The sequence below is a fragment of the Carassius gibelio genome, chromosome B9 (assembly GCF_023724105.1).
Source record: "Carassius gibelio isolate Cgi1373 ecotype wild population from Czech Republic chromosome B9, carGib1.2-hapl.c, whole genome shotgun sequence".
NCBI classification, from domain to species: domain Eukaryota; kingdom Metazoa; phylum Chordata; class Actinopteri; order Cypriniformes; family Cyprinidae; genus Carassius; species Carassius gibelio.
Window position 1 is genome coordinate 21,638,312 of NC_068404.1, and position 20,184 is coordinate 21,658,495.

General features: G+C 36.4%; 1 protein-coding gene across 4 annotated transcripts in view; it reads right to left on the reverse strand.

The window, feature by feature from the left end:
- The window catches only part of LOC127965342 (semaphorin-5B), a 126,492-nt gene extending 108,018 nt beyond the window's left edge, over positions 1 to 18,474 (reverse strand). For 2 of the 4 annotated variants that reach the window (XR_008155286.1, XM_052566113.1), the window contains exon 1: positions 18,300 to 18,468. The gene's annotated coding sequence lies outside the window, so the exon portion shown is untranslated. Of the gene's footprint in view, positions 1 to 18,299 lie in introns of all 4 variants that reach the window. The other 2 variants (XM_052566114.1, XM_052566115.1) reach the window with 2 other exon arrangements.
- Between the last annotated feature and the right edge of the window lie 1,710 nt (positions 18,475 to 20,184).

Sequence of the window (20,184 nt, forward strand, 5' to 3'; positions counted from 1 at the left end):
GCTAATATCAAGTTTAAGGTTACAATTCATAGCTTTACCATTTAATGCTTTTTCACAGCTGGGAATAAGCTCAGGAAAAATGATTCATTAAAGGATGACTAAATGAGGCTTATGCTAATCACCATGTTGAATGCGACGAACTGCGTGCTGTGGTAGGAATACGATGTGCCGGCTCACTCTCGGCTCACAACTAAGCATGCTGTCGCTCGGGTGGGGGATGGCAGTGCACTGTGGGCATACTCTCCAAACAACCAGGTGTTCACTGTGGGATAAACATTTGCTAACAGGCTCCAACAAGATCCCCAGGGCCCGAGATTAAGGGAGTAGCAAGCTATGGATTCAGAAAGCTGCTGCAGGTGGGAAGGCAGGCTATGTTTTGATCTCAGAGTTTTAATTTAGCTGTGACTGTGTCGCTTCAGCACTACTTTATAAAAGTTGCTTTTTGCATGTCTTGTGCAACCTACTGCTGGGCTAACAGCTCTGAAGGAATACACGAAAAAAGGTGAAACAGAAGAGGTTGCTGTTATTCTGGATTTGGAACAGTTCGCCTGAAAACACTTAATTGCATTGCTAACCTAAGCCAACAGATCCCAAATGTTTCTAAAAAGCAAACAAATAAAAGTATATTACATATGTCACATTTTTAATGCGGTAAAATGCCTATAATTATATATTACATTTGAGTTAAACATTTAAAAATGAGATTTCATATGACACATGACCTAAAGTCAATGTCACCCTTAAGAGCCAAAAAAGGCCATGTATGAGAATATATTCTTGGACATCAAAACAAGTAAATCAATGAATGCTCACAAACCACCAATGTACCCAGGATCAACATATAATTGATTTTAATTTGTGTTTAATACACAAGTTGTTATTGTTTTTGTAAATGTACCTATATAGGTCCTGTCAGGCAGTGGTCCATCTATGCCAATGACAGATACATGAGGATTTGACATGAATATGAACAATCAAAGTAAAAAGGACTGAATTTAAAGGAGAAAAAAAAACAGAACTGAGCAATTAGACCTATAATCTGAACATAGGCATTGTCTATATCAATTGCATTTAGTCAGCAGGAGGCTGGGTATGGAAGACCAACACAAAAGGCAACCAATGAAAGGCTGAGAGATGTGGTCTAAGGCGAGAGGACCTCCTGGGTCGGTGGCCCGGTGTGACTGCGATCGAAGGGACCGCAGCTGCAGCAATTACACCTCCCACAGTGGATCTAATAACGCCCACCCTGAATCAATGCAACAAGCCTGGAGTGGCACTATAAATACTGCAGCATCCACCAACTTGTCAGCAGTTTGTGCTTGACATCATACAGTATATGCATATTACTGTCAACAACATAGATTTTATATACGACATGTACTAGTTTTGTACTAAAACTACAAAAAATATTCCAATAATATTTACATTTTCTGAATTATATCCGTGGGGAGGAGAAAAAGCATTACTTTTGAATGATAACAAATTCTGATTATAAAGTATATAGATATTTCCTTTACCTGCAGTAGATTCTGTACAACTGCTCACAGTTTTTCCACATCTGATTATTTTAAATAAACCGGTCACACAACAATGGCCCCCAAATTATTGTTACCGTTACAGATACCGTTTCTGGCCCTATTAAGCTTTGAAGTGTAACATAATTTATACAGGTAGTAATATTTCTGAAAAACCTTCTTTTCAGGCTTTCCAACTTGAGCCTATTTGCTTTGCAATTAATTTTGGTTTTCAAATGGGTAAATATCTATCGCAAGGCATAAACAGAACAACAGAGTCAATAACATATAAGGGAAGTGGACATATATCACGACTACACTGACAGAAAATGATATGCCCATATGTTTGAATTACGCAAGACATTCCTCAGTAGATAAACGCATGGATTCAAATTGAGCGTGTCTTAGGAGTAATATATTGAAGTGATATATGTGAGACTGAGGAATTTAAGATTCCTGACAATGAACGGGTCAATAAATACTGCACTAAATTTTGAACAGGAATATGACAGTCAGACAGACTGCATGACCACATAAAGCGAAGCACGCAACAGCTGGATTTTGCATAAAGGTGCATTGGAATTGCTTGAGCTTTGCAGAGCACCTAAATGACTAAATAAAAGTCTCAATTGTAGTCTCCAGCGCCCGTCTGTGACGCTACATCAAACATCAGCGACATCAAAAGCCCAGATCACAGGAGAGCTTCTACAGCACTCAATGCCTGGTGCCATCAAAAGTTCACCTATCTCAGCTTATGCCAAATAACTTGCTTCATCTCCTCGTTGGAGTTCTAAGCTAATGAACACACTGGAACTTTTCTATAATGAAACTGAATTAAAGTCAATGGATGAAGTGCCAATCCTGTGAGTAATTACTGCCAGTCAGATGAATCACAAAGCCACAGAATGTGCTCCCTCTCCTGATGGTCAACAGGGTGATTAATGATTCAGAGTAAACCTCTCGCTTTAATGAGATCATTACTGAAAACAAATAACCCCTGGATGGGCGACCTAACTGTCTTTTTTCAAAGCGTCGGGGGCACACACTTAGTTTACTAACTCAATGCAAACTTGTTAACCCATCTATCATTTTTTAATATGACTCTATGAGCTCTTTGAAATATTATAAACTCCTGGACCGGAATGAATGAGCTCCATTCAGGCACTCAATACAACAATACATTACTCAGGACAATCTAACACACGAAATACTCTAATTAGTTCATTTAGGCATCTGTCCTGACGATTAAGTTACTTTATGGTTAAATAAACAAGTAAAACAACTTTTTTGAAATTCATTTGAGCAACATCTTGCAGCTCTAACAGACTGGTTACCCACTGAAGCCAAGCAGAGCTGAGCTTGGCCTGTACTTCGATGGGAGATCTCCTGGGTAAACTAAAATTGCTGGAAGAGGTGTTAGTTAGGCCAGCAGGGAGTGCTTTTTCTGTGAACTGTGCGGGTGGAAACCAGGCCAAATTTCCCCCATGCCCCCCCTCCTCTTAATAATCCTAGCTATAAATTGGCTCCATCACATTCATCTCCACCAAAAACTGGCGTGTGGTGCACTATGGCTGTTGTCACATCATCTAGAGTCTGCACACTGATGAGGTCGATTTTCTTGAGTGCTGCAAGAAGTTTTTTTTTTTTCGTTTTTTACTGTCTGAAAGCTTGAAAAAAAATTCTAATCAGCCAAAGCAAAAAGATTTATATGACGTACGCAGATACAGAGAAGTAAATTAATTTGTGGAGAGCAAAATATTGTTATTCATCTGATCATGTGATCTCAGCATCGCTATCACCATGAGCTTAATCTTCTTTATGTGTAAACAAAAAATTAAATGCACAAACATACAAATACATATGAATACAGGCGCTAACAAACAAAAAGAAGGGCTTGGTAAGATTTTCTTTTGAAAGAAATTCATACTTTTATTCAGCAAGGAATGATCGAAAGTGAAAACCTTTTAAATAAAATAACTATTTCAAATAAATACTGCTCTTTTGAACTTTCTAATCATCAAAAAATCTTAAAAAAGAATCAAGGATTCCACAAAACTATTAGAAAGCACAACCATAACCATTTCAACATGAAAAATAATAAGAAATGTTTCTTGAGCAGCAAATCAGCATATCAGTATGACTTCTGAAGGATCATGTGACACTGAAGAATGGAGTAATGATGCTTTGCCATCACAGGATGACAAACAATGGTGCAGCATTGGTAAGCATACGAGATTTCTTTCATAAACATTAAAACATCTTACCAATTCCAAACCTTTGGGAAATAAACTTTATCTCTGTCATGCTGTTGAGACACTCTCCTAACGACTATATTACAATGACCTCGCTGCTTGACATGGCTGCTTTCTACACCCAACACAATTGTTTTCTGTTTCTCTCCTATCATGGTGGGCTGGACGGAGCAGTAGTGAATGTCACTATGGCAGAAAACTGCAGCAGCAGAGGGAGGGACTGATCAGCAGCATCTCTATCAATGTCATAATTAAGACTTCAGAGGGCAGATGTAAAGAGGAGAGATAATTGACGTAGGATCAAACATACACTCGCTCACTGATAAATGTCTGTGAGGTCTAGCATTCATTAGTGGCAGAGATCCAAAATAGATAAGCAACACATTTAGAGATAGAGACTGGAGGGCTGGGGGATCCGCTTTTGAACATAAGCAGTGAGAGACGAGCCACACATTCAACAGCTGCTTTTTCTTCTACTGTTCAAATGGCAAATAACAACACCAAAGCAGCACCTACCTGCTCTATAACATCATGACAAACGAATAATGTTATTGCATTCTTTACACATTATTTCTATGTATGTAGGCTCCAGACGGATATCTGTGGGAATGGGGACACATGCTTTTCCAGTGTCTCGTGGCATGAGCACCACATATGTAATAGTTGTTAAGTTAAAAATAGTCAAACTTCACAGAAGTAAAGATAAAATTCTAAAAGGTTTTAAAACTGAAAACTTACTGATCAAATACACTAGCATTCAAAACAGTAAATTTACACAGAAATATAAAACTGTTTTCATCATTGATAATAATAAGAAATGTTTCATGAGCACCAAATCAGCATATTAGAAGTATTCTGAAAGGCCATGTGGCACTGAAGAAATTTAGCTTTGCCATTACAAATTACACCTGAAAACATATCAAAATAGAAAACATTACCATATTTTAAATGGTAATATTTCACAATTCACAATATTATTGTTTAGTGTATTTTTGATTTTAAAAAACGCATTGTTGGTGATCAAACGTGATGTTGTTCAAAAACAAAAACAAACAAAAAATTGGGTAGTTTATCTGGTTAACATTAGCATAGACCAGCCTTCAAATTCATTCTGGTCAACACTTGTCTTCTCAATAGGGAACTGCTGTCACACTTTGAATAACATATTGTTTGAAAAGGCAAAATAAAGAATTGATGTTGCAGCTGAAACAATTCTGACAACTGATCTGAAATTCCACAAAGGCTTATTAAACTGTTGACACTGCCAACATCAGAACTGGGACTGTTAACAAACACTTATTAAATATAATATTTCCACACTGAAAAATAAATTATTCTAAGGTAAGTGGTTGCAATAAATTTATTTTAGCTACATTTAAACAAGCAAATTTAGTTTACTAACTTTCAACATATATATATATATATATATATATATATATATATATATATATATATATATATATATATATATATATATATATATATATATATATTTTATTATTAAATGAAGATCAAATAAACAGTTAGTAACCACTTACCTTAAAAAATTTTTTTTTTTTTTTTTTTTTTTTTTTTTTGCCAGTGCGTAAAGCACTCCAAATGTTTTAATGCAAATTATTTACAGCCTAATTTCTTGTTATGAAATCTGTCTCTCAAAGCTTGACCATATTTATTACATTAAAAGGTGCTCTTCAGGGATAGTTAATGGTTTCTCACCAATTCAAAAACCCACATCTACTTTTCTCATGGTGACGATGTAACTCTATCTCAATAACACATGTGAATAAATAAAAAAAAAAAAACATATCTGACATTGGCATTGAATTCATTTCTATTGACAGTGACACCACCTTCCAAGAGAGAGAGGAGGAAAAAAAGACTAAACACAGCATAACGGCAGCACAAATTGGCCGTCTACGCTTAACAAGCTTCTATTTTATGTCTTATTTATTCCACTCACAGCACAGTGGCAGCAGTTCTGTCATTTTACAAACCCTAATAAATAGAAGCACGCTTTTGTAAAGTCAAAGCCTGTGCTGCCGCTACATTGTAAACTGCTGAGGGCTGCCGGGCTCAGCGCCAACTAAGATGCAAAAAGACATGTTTACTGTTAACAGTTGGAGGCAGATGGGTATTTGGGGGGGGGGGGGAGGTGTTCATGTGAAGTTGGCTCATGTTGGCTCAGCATTGGATCTAAACCTCCAAGAATCAGTTCTGCGTGCCTACAGGAAGAGCAGACCACCGTAGGCCAGATGAAATGGAACTGGTACCATAGGGGGTAGAGAGTCTGATGAGGTGGTCCTTAAGCTTCTTTCCCATGAAAGCGTGAGAAATGGAAGACTTCAATTACATTGGTTACATGCATGTTCCCAACTGGTGGGTCGTGAACTGAAAAAAAGGGATTGTGGGTCTTTTCTGAGTGAAGCAAGGACAACTGGGGAAATATAGGTGATAAAATGCAACTAGTCATATAATAATGCATCATTCAAAGTATAGTTCACCCAAAAGTGAAAAAAAAATCTCTACCTCATGTTGTTGTAAACCTGTATCACTTTCTCTCTTCTGTGGAACACATTTTTTTTCCTTTTTTACAGTTTAAACCAGTGGGGAGAAATGTTGTTTGGTTCCCAATGTTCTAACAAAAGTGACTAAATAATGAAGGAACATTTAATTTTGGGTGCTAAAAACAGTTGAGACACACTAGTATAGAAGACCTTCTGCAAACTTCTATCATTCTCAGTTTATGAATCTAAAGGCATATGTATTTATCTAAATATCAGGCTGGAGCAATCTGGGGGACTGATTACGTAAGCAGCGCAATGGAGTTTTATTCAGCTCACATTGATCACTGGGTACCAGACAGACGAGGTACGTCTGATCTCAAAAATCAAATAAATACAGATGGTGAAACTAATGGAAAACTTTTCATATGTATTTGCTGCATTTCTTTTAAATCTTAAAGTAAACCGAATACCAGGATGGGTCTGAAGGTCCTACAATGCATTATTTACACCTACCACATTGATTTTTTTTGTTTAATTGGTTGCATTGGTAGTACTCTAGGGACATATTGCCTGGATTCACTGATCGGCTGAACTGGTGATCCACTGCTCTTCCAGAGGGTCTTCTATCCACTTCCATGTGTGCCTGTGTAGTTCGAGTGCGTTGTGTTAGCATGCAGGTCCGTATCCCCCTCAAACCCTCAAAAAAATGTTAAACTCCACTCCTGGGAAGCTTTCGATGAGAGCCCTTGTCCAAGGCCTAGCACTGTTAGAAGAGGGAGGTCTGTAAGAAGACATATTTACTTTAAAACATCAAACATTTTGCCTGCCTGATTTACACAAGTCTGCTACTATGCCACTTTCTTCCTAGGATGTGTTCCTGTGCTTGCTGCCTTTCCTTAAGGCTAGAAGCAAGTCAGGGTGTCAGGGCCAGTAGCACTTTAGATTGCAATTTAGTGAACTACAGAGAATTAACAGTAAACGAAGTAAAACTAAATCTGGCTTCTCTTACATGACTGCAATTACAAGGTTGGTATTCACTAGCCTTTCATCCTTCCATCTCTGACTCTCTATACTGCATAGGAATGTTCCTGAAGCTAAAAACATTATTTGGAAAGTTATGAATTATGACTTCCATATATTAAAAAATATATTGGTTAGATTGACTATAAAACAAACAATGATAAAGTAGTATATATATGCCTGTGTGTGTGTGTGTGTGTGTGTGTGTGTGTGTGTGTGTGTGTGTGTGTGTGTGTGTGTGTGTGTGTGTGTGTATATATATATATATATATATATATATATATATATAGAACGATTAAGTGGTATTTTTAAGGAGCATAACTAAAATTAATGCAGAGGTGATTCTGTGAATTATGAATAATGGCTTAATTTTATGGTGTGATTTTAAGTGTGATCTATCTGTCTGTCTGTCTGTCTGTCTGTCTGTCTGTCTATCTATCTATCTATCTATCTATCTATCTATCTATCTACCTACCTACCTACTAAATAAATATAGCATATCAAACAGTATGCAGCACACAACATGACTAAAGCAGAATGTGGACTGACTGACCTACATGCTAACAGGACAAGCTGTACCAAGAAAACTGAAGGAATTTTCATATGGGTCACATGAGAATAAGCCAAATGTCTGAGGACCGCTGTGAGCTGCTCCTGACTAATGGCAAAACAAGGACAAAGTCATCCATCTATGTTTATAGATTTTTTACTGAAATCCCCATTACAGGTTATCTGGAGCGAATTAAGAAAAGCCATTTAGCAGAAAACCATCCCAGCCCAAGGATAATATTCAGATCCTGAAATTATTCATTACCCTGCAAGGACACAGACGTGAAAGCTGGAAGTGGGGACAGGGTCACCTCTTAACCACGTGTGCTCACAATTGTAATTTCACAAGAAAAATTATTTCCACCACCAATCTAGCTGAGCTGATTATGAGAACTATGACAGAAACTAAACACGAGCTATGTAAAATTGAATACTTGATCATCTAAAAACAACAAAAAATACATATATTTTATATTTCACTACCTTTAAAGTATGAGAGTTCATGACAGAATATGAATGAGATGAATTTTGAATTTGATCTTTTCAATAAATCCACCTCTTTTATTTTTGATCCACCTCAAAATAAATTATTCCTAAATTGGACTAATCCAGTTTGAATCATTATTTTGGCTTAGATATATTCAATGAATCTAGTGATTCAGTTCACAAAACAAGCATAAATCATTCTTAAATATCACTAATATTTGACCCAGGAGCACAAAACCAGTCTTAAGTCGTTGGGGTACATTTTCAGCGATAGCCAAAAAAACATTATATGGGTCAAAAATATAGATTTTTCTTTTATCCCCAAATCATTAGGATATTAAATAAAGATCATTTTCCATGAAGATATTTGGTAAATTTTCTACGGTAAATATATCAGAACTTAACTTTTGATTAGTAATATGGATTGCTAAGAATTCATTTGGACAAATTCAAAGGCAATTTTCTCAGTATTTTGATTTTCTGCACCCCTTAGAATCCAGATTTCTAAATATTTGTATCTTGGCCAAATATAGTCAGATCCTAACAAACCATATATCAATGGAAAGCTTAATTATTCAGCTTTCAGGTGATGTATACATCTCAATTAAAACAATTACACATAAGACTGGTTTTGTGGTCCCGGTTCACATATGGTAATTCACTAATTGAAGTCAATTACTCAATGATTGTTGTTGTCGTTGTTGTTGTTTTTTTTTTTGGGGGGGGGGGGGGGCACAGTATGCACACTATGAGTGCATGCTAGTTTTTGTAATAGATTATGTAAAGCCATATTCATAAAATTATGTGCCAACATTTACACCACTAAGTGATCTCCCTCTTTTCTATTTCCAATAAACTAGCAGCAAAAGCTGAGCCTTCAGATTCCCTACACAGTTAACTCACCAGTATCACTCATAAATCTGCATAAACAAACTTAACTATTTATTGATGATGAGTGCAAAATGGGATTAGCATTACTCATGGAGACAGGGCGGTCCCTGGAGGTTCTATGTTGATCTTGACTGGACATTAATCATTGTTGAATAAGATTTCTCTCTGTCAATGTGTTTGACATGGACCTTTGTGTCCTGAGTCCGAGAGCTACTTCTTATCACTATAGAAACAGCAACCAACCACGCTACATAACGGCAAGACTAGACTAGAAAATACGTTTTTAGTTCTACAGTAAATGTATGAGTATAGACTATAGAATGGATAAAGTTGGAGGCAAAAATATAAGTGTAGTCTTGTAGGTATGAACTTAATATAAGCCTGTTTGTGTTCGAAGCATCTGTGGTACACTTAAACACTTCTTGACTCAAGATAAGGTCAAATATGACTCACTTTTCCAACGGCTATGGAAACCTAGTCTGATCTTCTTTTTTTCCCTCAAGGGGGAAATTTATAGACCTTTATGGGGTGTAAGACATATTGGATCAACGTCTTGAAGAAAGGCAAGGCCCCAAGAGGAAGATCACTTCAGGCCAGAGAGATAAGAGGCTCGATCCACGGCATGTATCTTGAACGCACTTGATAAGTGACTCTGGTGGCTTTTTCCATTCGAAGGCCTTTTGTTCATCCGCCTCGCTGTATTCAAAAGTGACTGAAAGCAAAGGGCAATTAATATCTCATTTTACAGCCAGAGTTTACATGCTCTGTCATTTCGGATCTGAAAGGCATTCCATTCAAATCTACATTTTGGAAATATGCCGGGCTTTTGTGCCCTTTTCGAATTACCTATCAAAATTCAATATCAGAGTTCATACACTTCTGAACATGACTGTCAGCCAGAGGATGAAAGAAAGAATTGTCAAACTAAATAATAACCCGTTCTTTTATTCAGCCAAGGTGAATGAAATTGATTTCTCTGTTTCTTTGAGAGGTTGTGATAAGAATCAGATGTGCAAACACATTCAGTGATTCTCAGTGGACTGTCTGTGACAATGAGAGGGGACAGCATAGAAATTATAATTTACCATATGATTTAACTTTAAAACACCCCAATTTATATAATCAAAACCATTTAGCATAATGTTTTTCTGTAACATTATTTTTAGACTCAATTTTTAACCAAACGACCAGATCCACTAAATGAATTGGGCCTTGAATGCTTAAATATGAGACATTCTAAGAGAACATTCTATTATCACCACATTTTAAACAGTGATGTAGCATTTTGTCACATTACTTGGAAAAACACCCTGTTACTGGAAAAGCTTCACTATGCACCTGAACTAGGGTGAATCTTTTTGAAATGTATTTAAGCTAGTAACAACAGCATCTTATTTACACTAATGCTGGACAATCATCCATATGGGAGCTAATTATTGCTTGGGAGTGAAAAAAGTTAAGCTAACTTTTGACATCTCAAAGTCATGACTTTATCACTCACAGTGTGATTTTATGTCTTATTTTAAACTTTATCTCATGGTTATTTTTCACTCAGAGCTGGAAATATCTTCCATATCTATGGGATAACACAGATCATTTGACTGCAAATTGCTCATTCACCTTTCTCCAAAAGAAATAATAAATGAGTGGTATTATAACTAGACATTTTACCTTGTGAAAAAGATATAGGACATAAAATGAACATTTTAGAGGAGATAGCAAAGTATTTCAGACCTGGGGTATTAAATCACTAGAATGGGGACAATGTTCCCACCGTGCTCCACAAAAGCACTAACACCCATCTCCCATAGTTGTGCAGGGTCACCCATTGCACTGAATGGGCCCCCTTTCTCCAGCTTTTGGGGGCTTCACCAACAACACCATCAATGGGAATAGTGTTCCTCCCCCACAATGGGCAAATCAACTGTGGGAGCATTTTGGTCTCTACCCTGTTCCCTGTCTCCTCATTGAAGCCTCCTTCGACCGAACAATGCCAAAGAAAAGATGCATGCCTTCACGTCCGCTTACATACAACTGCATCCCTCCCTTGACAGCGGGGCGGAGAAAACCAGCTTTACAAATATTAAAATGACAATCCACCGTTCACTATGACAAACGACAAACAAATAACTCGAGTTCTCAAACTGGAAGCATTTTCATGTAGATATATTTTCTGTTTATTAAAGACACTTCGCCACTCCTCTCTCTGGCTTCAGGAGCTGACAGGAACTCTTGAGAGAAAACTTCAGCCTCATATGGACACGATTTTTAGTTTGCGAAAAAGGTGGGATTAAGGAAGTATAGCATTCGTTTAATTAGAACCCACAAGAGTGAGCAATGCGTCTCGCTTGATTTGTGTAGAAACATCTCCATGACAACATAGGACATAATTGTCGGTTCCAAGACCTAATTGTTTGTTGTATTTCAGCTGCCGTCTGTCTGAAAGACATTCGGCAAAAAACAACAAACACATTGACAAGATAAGACTCCAGACAAATTGAGCGCCTTCAATCACATCAAGTATTAATTAGGGCCACAGACAGCGAGTAGCTCAGCCGTATCACAGATCGCATTTCACAGACCGAGTAGCGCCCAGCCATCCATCCACACTAGGTTTCTGACATTCAGAAGGGTTGCACTACGGACAGTTGCACATTTGAAAACAATATGCAACCATCTGTTATCAAAAATGAACAGACCAAGATGATAATCCATCAGCATGATTTTTTTTTCCAGTTGAGCTCCAGTTGAACTGTTTTGGGGAATACGTTTGATTCAACAAACCTCACCATCCCTACCCCCTCAACAAACAAAAGATAGCAGGGCTTTCCTACAATATTCTTGAGAAGCAGCCAAGGCCACCGAACTCATCTGTTCCACCCCTTGATAGCAAGAATAATAATGAAGCGATTCATGAAAAGCAACAATTCACACCAATCAGGGGCTCAAAATAGAGAACAACACAAAAACCTTTATTCCCTTTCAAAGACTGCATGGGAACGCCATAAGCTAAGTTTCCTCTTTAAGAACCAATGGCAGCACAGGTTCAGGATGTGTCGCATTTCCGCCAGACAAGCCACTGGGGATAAACTATGCTAATTCTTTGAATAGTCAAGTTAATTATGGCTCTGGCTTTAATTTTCTCTCTCTCTCTCTCTCTCTCTCTCTCTCTATATATATATATATATATTTACTAGCAAAATTTATTATTTTTTATTTTTGTTTTTTTGTGGCATGAAACATTTTTATGGAATGGCAGACAGAAAACCCTATTACCTAACACTATATCTTATATCAGCTTGTCACTTAATGACATTGAAAACAGCCAAAAAGAATATGACTGTGGTCCACTGTCAGATTCTTTAATTACATAAAAACAGAGTGTATTTGTAATTTTTTTCTCTAAGACCACATTTACACAACTAATGGACCCTATTCTTCAGCCTTGCAATGCTATTAGGTGCTAGATTTTAAAAATAGGTCTATTTACCTGGCAAAAAACTCACACATCCTGCAAACTTCCCTTGAAGAATGCCATCTTGTCTTACTGGACTTGATAAATCTACATTCAAGTAAGTTAAATGCATAAAATATTTTTTCTATTGATTATTAATATGTGTAAAACTTTTGAACACGATGAAGATGGCCAAATTTGTCTTATTTTGTTGAAATACAATTTTTTTCCATTTAGTTCTGCCCTTCGTAAGCAACAGAAGATACTTGTATGTTTCCCGGTACACAAATTAAGTACAATTTACCTTGATCTTCAAATTCCAAAAGTTTTCACCCCCCAGCTCTTAATGCATCTTGTTTCCTTCTGGAGCATTAGTGAATGATTTAATATTTTTAAATAGTTGTGTTTGAGTCTCTCAAATGTCCTCAGTCTGAAAAGATGAATCTCAAAATCATAAAGTCACTGCTGGAAAGGGTTCAAATATGCAAAGATGCTGGAAAACTGAAGAATCAAGATTTTTCTGAAGAACGCTGCTCAGTTTAACTGTTCAGAACAAACAAGGGACTCATGCACAACCATCACAAAACAGAAAGACAGTCGAGGATCATCAGGTAACAGAACACAGTACTAAGAACCAAGGGTTCCCAAACTTTTGAGTGGGGTTATTTTAATAATTTCAGCAATTTTTTGTCTTGTGGACTAAATGTTAATATCTTTTATGCACAATATCTTACTCAGGACAGTACTAAATAAAAAATAACATGCATTTAGTATGATCTCTCTTATTTTTTGAAAATTACTATTATATTATACTATTATATATACTATGTATATTTTCACAGATTCTGCTTTAGATGTTCTCTACATTTGTTCAGACAGTGAGTAAAATCACTGAAATTCTGCTACCCAAAGAGCCCAATGTTGTAATATTACAACATTTTACTAAAAACAGATTAAAATGTAAAATATATATATATATATATATATATATATATATATACACATATCTGTAACAGAGGCCTCCAATCACAACATTTAAAAGGTTTTTTTTCTATATTTGGGTCTTCTAGGGTTAAGTAAAGCACAGGCCACGATTGCAAAACATGAAGCTTGTGGAGGCTTGTTATCAATGCAAGGAAATGTCAAATAAAGAATCATTTTCAGGATAAATTAACCGCAGGCCAGCATCAAAGACTAGAAGATTATATGACTAACACCACTTTCAGTAGAGCCTGTTACGAACCGTCCTTTAAATATGGTAAAAAAAAAAATCAAGCAATGTCAAGTTAAAAAACGTCAGCCTACACTGGCAGTTACCTTACACCCCTCTGAAGTGCTTTGAAAAAGAGCACTGTGCATACAAAAAGTAAGATTCAGCGGCTAGACTGACTTTAGTTTAACACTCAAGAACTAAACATGCAATTTCTCTCTCAGAAGCTAAAAAAAGAGTGATAATAAAGATGGTTTTGAAGAACCTGAATGGTGTTGACTAATGAATGGCTCCTTAAAATCTTTTACTTAGAAACTCAGGCACAGCGCACACACGCGTTGTAGCTGGAACATATTAGCAGACCAGCTCTTATGGAAGATATCATTAGGATAATTCAGAAAGATGAATTCTGGGTGCCTTGAGGAGATCTAATATTCAAAATGAAGAAGTGCTACGATAGAGAAAATGCTTCTTCAGACATTAATGAATGTTTAAAACTGTATTATGAGCATGAAGAATCTGCAGACAGCTTTTAAGAGGGAACTTTATAAATTTATGACTTTACACTTCTGTCATCATTCACTCTCACGACATTCAGAAGCTGTGTGTTTTTAAAACTTCTGCAGATGCAAAAGATATCATAAAAAAGGTTGGTAATCGATGTGTTGATCATTGATTTCCATTGCATATTAAAACATATGGAGACATCATCTTCTATGCTCCACAGTAAAAAGAATGTTTTGAGCAAATGAATGGTGAGCAAAAAATGACATAATTTTCAAGTTCAGACATCTCACTGACCCCAAAACGAGACAGAAGTACACTTGACATTGACACTCTATTCCATGCAGTCATGTCTACTGCCAGTCAGATCAAGTTCTTTCCCATTAAACTTTTATCTATACTGTCCCCTCTCAAATGATGACTCCACATCAGAAATAATTCACATGGCACATCTTACATATGCATCGCTAAAACTTTGATAAGGGCTACTAAGTCATTGCTTCCCAAGTGCTACAATTATTTATGATGATATCAAATGCAAATGATCAGATTTCCTTGCATTTTCAGGCCTCCTTTCTATGGATGTCACTCACTAACCGACGTCCAGATGAGGCTACTACTTAATCACTTACAAACTGACAAGAGATCTCATAAGATCTTTACACATGAAAACCTACTTTACATATGAAAAGACGAGGCCTCATGCACTACGAAAACATATGAATCGACTGACACATGTGGTAGTGGTGGGGGTTGGGGACTATATGAATATTAATACTCATACACAAAAGCCTTTAGTGGACCGGTAAACAATCAGCCTCTTTGGTTAAGAGAGATGTTCAGAAGCTGCCTCAGGCACACGTAGACACACACAATAGCGCCAGACTTCCTTCATCATATGAGTAATGACAATCTACTGTGGAGTGTCAGACCTCGGAGAGTGAGTCATGCTATAAGGACCCCCTTGAGGTTTTCTCTTGAAATTGACAGTCTGAACCTATAGAAATCCTGATCAAGAACCCGAGCAGCAAGCATCATTAATAATAAACCACCGAGATGCATTTTCCAAGAGACATCCATATCAACATTGTGGTGAGGGGTGTTGGGGTAAGAATAAGCGGACAGCCGGTGCTTGACTAGAATGAGTAAGCTTGGGTTAATATATCGCCAAATCCCCCTGAGGATAGTCAAGATAAACATACTAAACCAGACCTTATTTATTCTCACTCTAAATGAAAGACAATGGGGTCTCAAGGTTTAACAGTGGGGAAATATCATAAGATTTGTTCACTCTGTATCAAGGATGAAATTGAGTGAAAGAATTTCAAAACAAGCCACACTCGTTCCCAAGAGGAAAAGCTTCTTTTTTTTCCAATGCAGTAACTAATTACTAAGATTTCACTAACAATATTACCAACAAAACAATAACATCAATAAAACAGCTTAGTTAGTTATTTTTGATGCCTTGAAAATCAAGCTACACATGACAATTAATGCGATTGATACATCACTTCTACTTGAATGTCACTATCAATCACTATTGAGTGTTTGTAATAACTTCCGACTGCAATCCAATATGGACTTTGGTCAAATGGTGAGTCAGAAATATGTTGTTAGTAACATTCTAGAAGAATCGTATGTGGAAGATACACTGTTACAACTTCTGTGGGGTGTGAAGAAAAGGTAATATTTGCCTAGTTACTAGTAACTAATTATGGTGGCCAGAAAGTAATAGGTAAAGTAACAATATTACTTTTGGAAGGAGTAACTAGTAATGAGAAGTGTATTACATTCTTTGATTAACTAGCCCAACACTGCCTGGATCCATAATGATTTTCCTTTCAAGCCCCTTCATTTTCCAAACTAATGTGCTGATAAATCTTGACTCTTACATCAGACCTTGATGTTGTCCTGGGAGAGCATGCGAGCTTGCACATCTTGATACATAAAAGCTCTTTGATTTAAGCTTAAAAGAACATCAAATGCATCTATCATTTATCCCTACTTAGCCAACAATGTGAAATCTAAGGATTGGAACAGATTTGTACCACTCAATCGTTTGCTTTTCATTAAAATTACAGCGTTTTCAACAAAGTTGTTGTTATTGTGCTGGGATGAACCAAAAGACCTTGATTAGTTGCTTCATATGTTTGATTGGAGTTAAAGCTCAGCAGGAAGGTAGTTTCCAAGATTTAACGCCCCTGATTGAGATTGTATCAAGCCAACAGGTGATTTTTCCTTCTCAAACATTGGCGTGTGTGTGCTATCAGCCATCTCTAGTGAGAGTGTGTTTGGCTGCGAGACTCGACAATGCCCCCTACCGTTTTTGACCAGCGCTGCAATCTGTGTTCTGTAGACTACACCTGCTCTCCGGTTCGACAAGATAACTTAAACATCATGTACAAAACCAAATGCAATCATTTCTGTTCAAACGACAGTGAAAAGAAAAGTGGAGTTCAAATGAAATCATTTTTTTTTAACGGCTAGGTTTTATCGTAGAGAGAAATTCAATTTGAGCCACTTAGCGTAACAAAGCCGAAGAACAGATTTGAGCTCACTATAAAAATGCGCGAGGCTGAAAATAGAGAAGTTAAAACTGCCAACAAACATGTGTCTTGCAGATATGACCCACAATAATAAGTTCAACGCCCTCCTAGAAAATCAATAAACTGTCATTAGATGTGATACTGTTTATCTAGCCTACATGTTCACATATAGCCTTGGTCTTGCCTCTTTTGATTGTAGACTACCTGCATTTGCGACTTTGTGTTGTGTCTTAAAGCGAGCTTAAGTTGTAGAAAGGCGCTATATAGAATAAACTTTATGGTTGCTGTTTGTACTGTAGCCTATGTGCCTATGAACAAAATGTATAAGCTGTATTAAATTGTCTTCTTTACCTTTCTGAATACAATCACCATTGCCCATGGGCATCATTCACATACAGGCCAAGCTATATGACTGACAGTATAGCTTTCCTTCAGTCACAAACATAGCGACTCAAGATTCTTAAATAAATAATAAATTGGCCTATATAAATACCGGTTGTGCTTTTCAAATAGCTAGCCTAACAAACAAATTAGCCTACGAATAGCTTTAATGTTAAGGCTTATAAAGTAGCGCGAAAACAACGAAATCACCTGAAATAGCCTACGTGCAGCAGAGAGATGTTAAACATTTCCCTCCATCTCTTCTGAGATTCTTATTCGCAAGTGCTGTGCGAAAGTGGGTTATTCTCGATGAAAAGTAAAAATATGTCCTTCAAATGCCAAACGATGATAAAGGAGAGTGAAATATAGCGTGTTTTACTTGGAGCCTGAGCGCTTCAATTCCAAAGCAAAATTCCTCGGATCCTGAACAGAACGTGAGCAGCGAGTAAATTCCGCGCCAGGATAAAGGTATACTGAATACTGTTTATACAGAACATTTTGCTTTCTTTAATAAAACTGAGAGAAGAGGACAGGTTTAAAAACATGATATTCCCAATAAGGGTTTTGTTATCACAATAAAGAGAGAAAATATGCCCATAAACCAGGTTTTATTAGAAAACCAGAAGTCTTTATTAATTATTTAAAAAACAACAAAATGGCTAAATATGCTACTTGTTCATGCAAACCCAATGGCAAATATTTATTACAAACATACTTTGAAATCGGACAATTCTTACTATTTCTAATGAAAACAAAACAAATTAAATTATATTTGTTTTCTTCCCAGATTAAAAAAATAAATCAAAAATCTCAGAGATTCGCTGAAATGTTGATAGTCAGTAGCCTAAGATAATGTGCCCGCAGAACTCTGGACCGCAGAAGTTCAGAAAGTACTTCACAATATCATCCTACTCCAAGAACACTAGAGGCGGTTTCTATAAATAACTGCATTTAAAGGTAAGGTAATGATATCTGAGAGTGTTTTTACCTTCTGATGCTCTTCCTCTGGAGTAAACTGTACCGTGCGTAAAACGCAACGCATAAACCGCAATCTCCGCTTTGCGTAGGTCTCTTGTGCTGTATCCCTTTTCTGTGAATGACTTCCACCGATCGACCTGCAGCTGCTTTACTGCGCTGTGCTGGAAAGAGGAGGCTACTACAGAAGGGCAGCTGCAATTGAATCAAATGGGGGTGCAAACACTGTTACGAAGCTCCACCTCACATGTTTGGCGCAGTGGATGCATTAGCCCTTAAAGCTCTCCTTTTATATTCTACATGCATTTCTGTGATAGAAACGTTTCTGTTAACCTGTTTCAAATGATCAATAAGACATTGTCTTTTGGGATTCATCAACACCCCTGTATCATACCTGGATAGTATGTCCCTAGAATCAGTGAGGTACCATGGCAATTAATTAACTGTTTGGATCTCACAATGTTGCCAAAAGTGGCAATGTGTCATATAATCATGTTTTGGTTTTTGTGTGGTGCTATCAATAAACTCACACAATGTACCATTGTACAATTGTACAATGGTGTACCATGATACTCAAGATGTACCATTGTACCATGTTATATGGGAATGGCATGATACTATATGTGGTCCTGGTACTGAACAATTAACATATTAACACTGTATTTTCATAGGCTTTTACAAAGCATTTCAAAGAATTATCAAAGAATGTTCAAAAACACATGAGTTAACTATGGTACCAAATACATAGAATTATCTTGTGGCATATTTTTTAGTAAAAAAAAAAAAAATTGGATGCACTGTCAGAAGAAAAAAAAATTATATATATATATATATATATATATATATATATATATATAGAGAGAGAGAGAGAGAGAGAGAGAGAGAGAGAGAGAGAGAGAGAGAGAGAGAGAGATTTATAGATATAACTTAATACAACCAATAATAAAAAAAATATATTTCAACTGTCCAAAAATATTAACTTAAAGTGTATGTTTTATAAATAAATGAAACCTTGAAACTTTTGGCTTGACCCTTTGAAAGTTGTGTTTCTTTTTGAAAACTGTGACAGTGCATACTGTGGATTTACAGTAATTACCGAACACTGCTAGTTGAAATATGCATGAAGCAGCTGGGGGAAGTGAGTCAGTGCAATGGTACCACTGTCACATCCAGGTGGTGGCACTACAGTGTGTCTGACACATAAGCACGCACATTGCAAATATGATATAATAGTTGTTACTGGTCTATTATTAAGTGCCTTCCTTAAGTAATGAGGCATGAAAACAATACTTATTAATATGGTCTACTCTACATAATCAAATAGCAACACTGAGGGACTAACTTTAAACTGTTTGAAAATTAAACTACTCAAATATTGTTAAAAAAAATGTATAAAACGGATACTTCTGACTGTCAGTTCTAATTAGGCTGCTGCTAAATTGCTTTACTTGGCAACCACTGACTGCAGTTATAATGATATTACTTGGCAAAAGAATGGTTTATTCTGATTGTTATTGAGCCATTCATCAATGTGTAGGCCAAAAGTTATTTTTATTTATTTTTTGCCAGTGGTTTATGAAAATTTACACTTGTGTCCTAACATTTATCATTAACATTATCTAAGAACATTTATCAAATCTGCTATGAGCTCACATGTGTTTTATAGGCTAGTGTGTGTGTGTGTGTGTGTGTGTCTATATATCTATCTATATATATATATATATATATATATATATATATATATATATATATATATATATATATATATATATATATATAAATGTATATATAATTTAAAATATTAGTACTTTTATCTTCTTTCACAGGTATATGGAAGCTAAATAAATTATCAGATATTTTCTTCTTCTTCTTCTTGATTTATGGTCAGGCCATTTGCT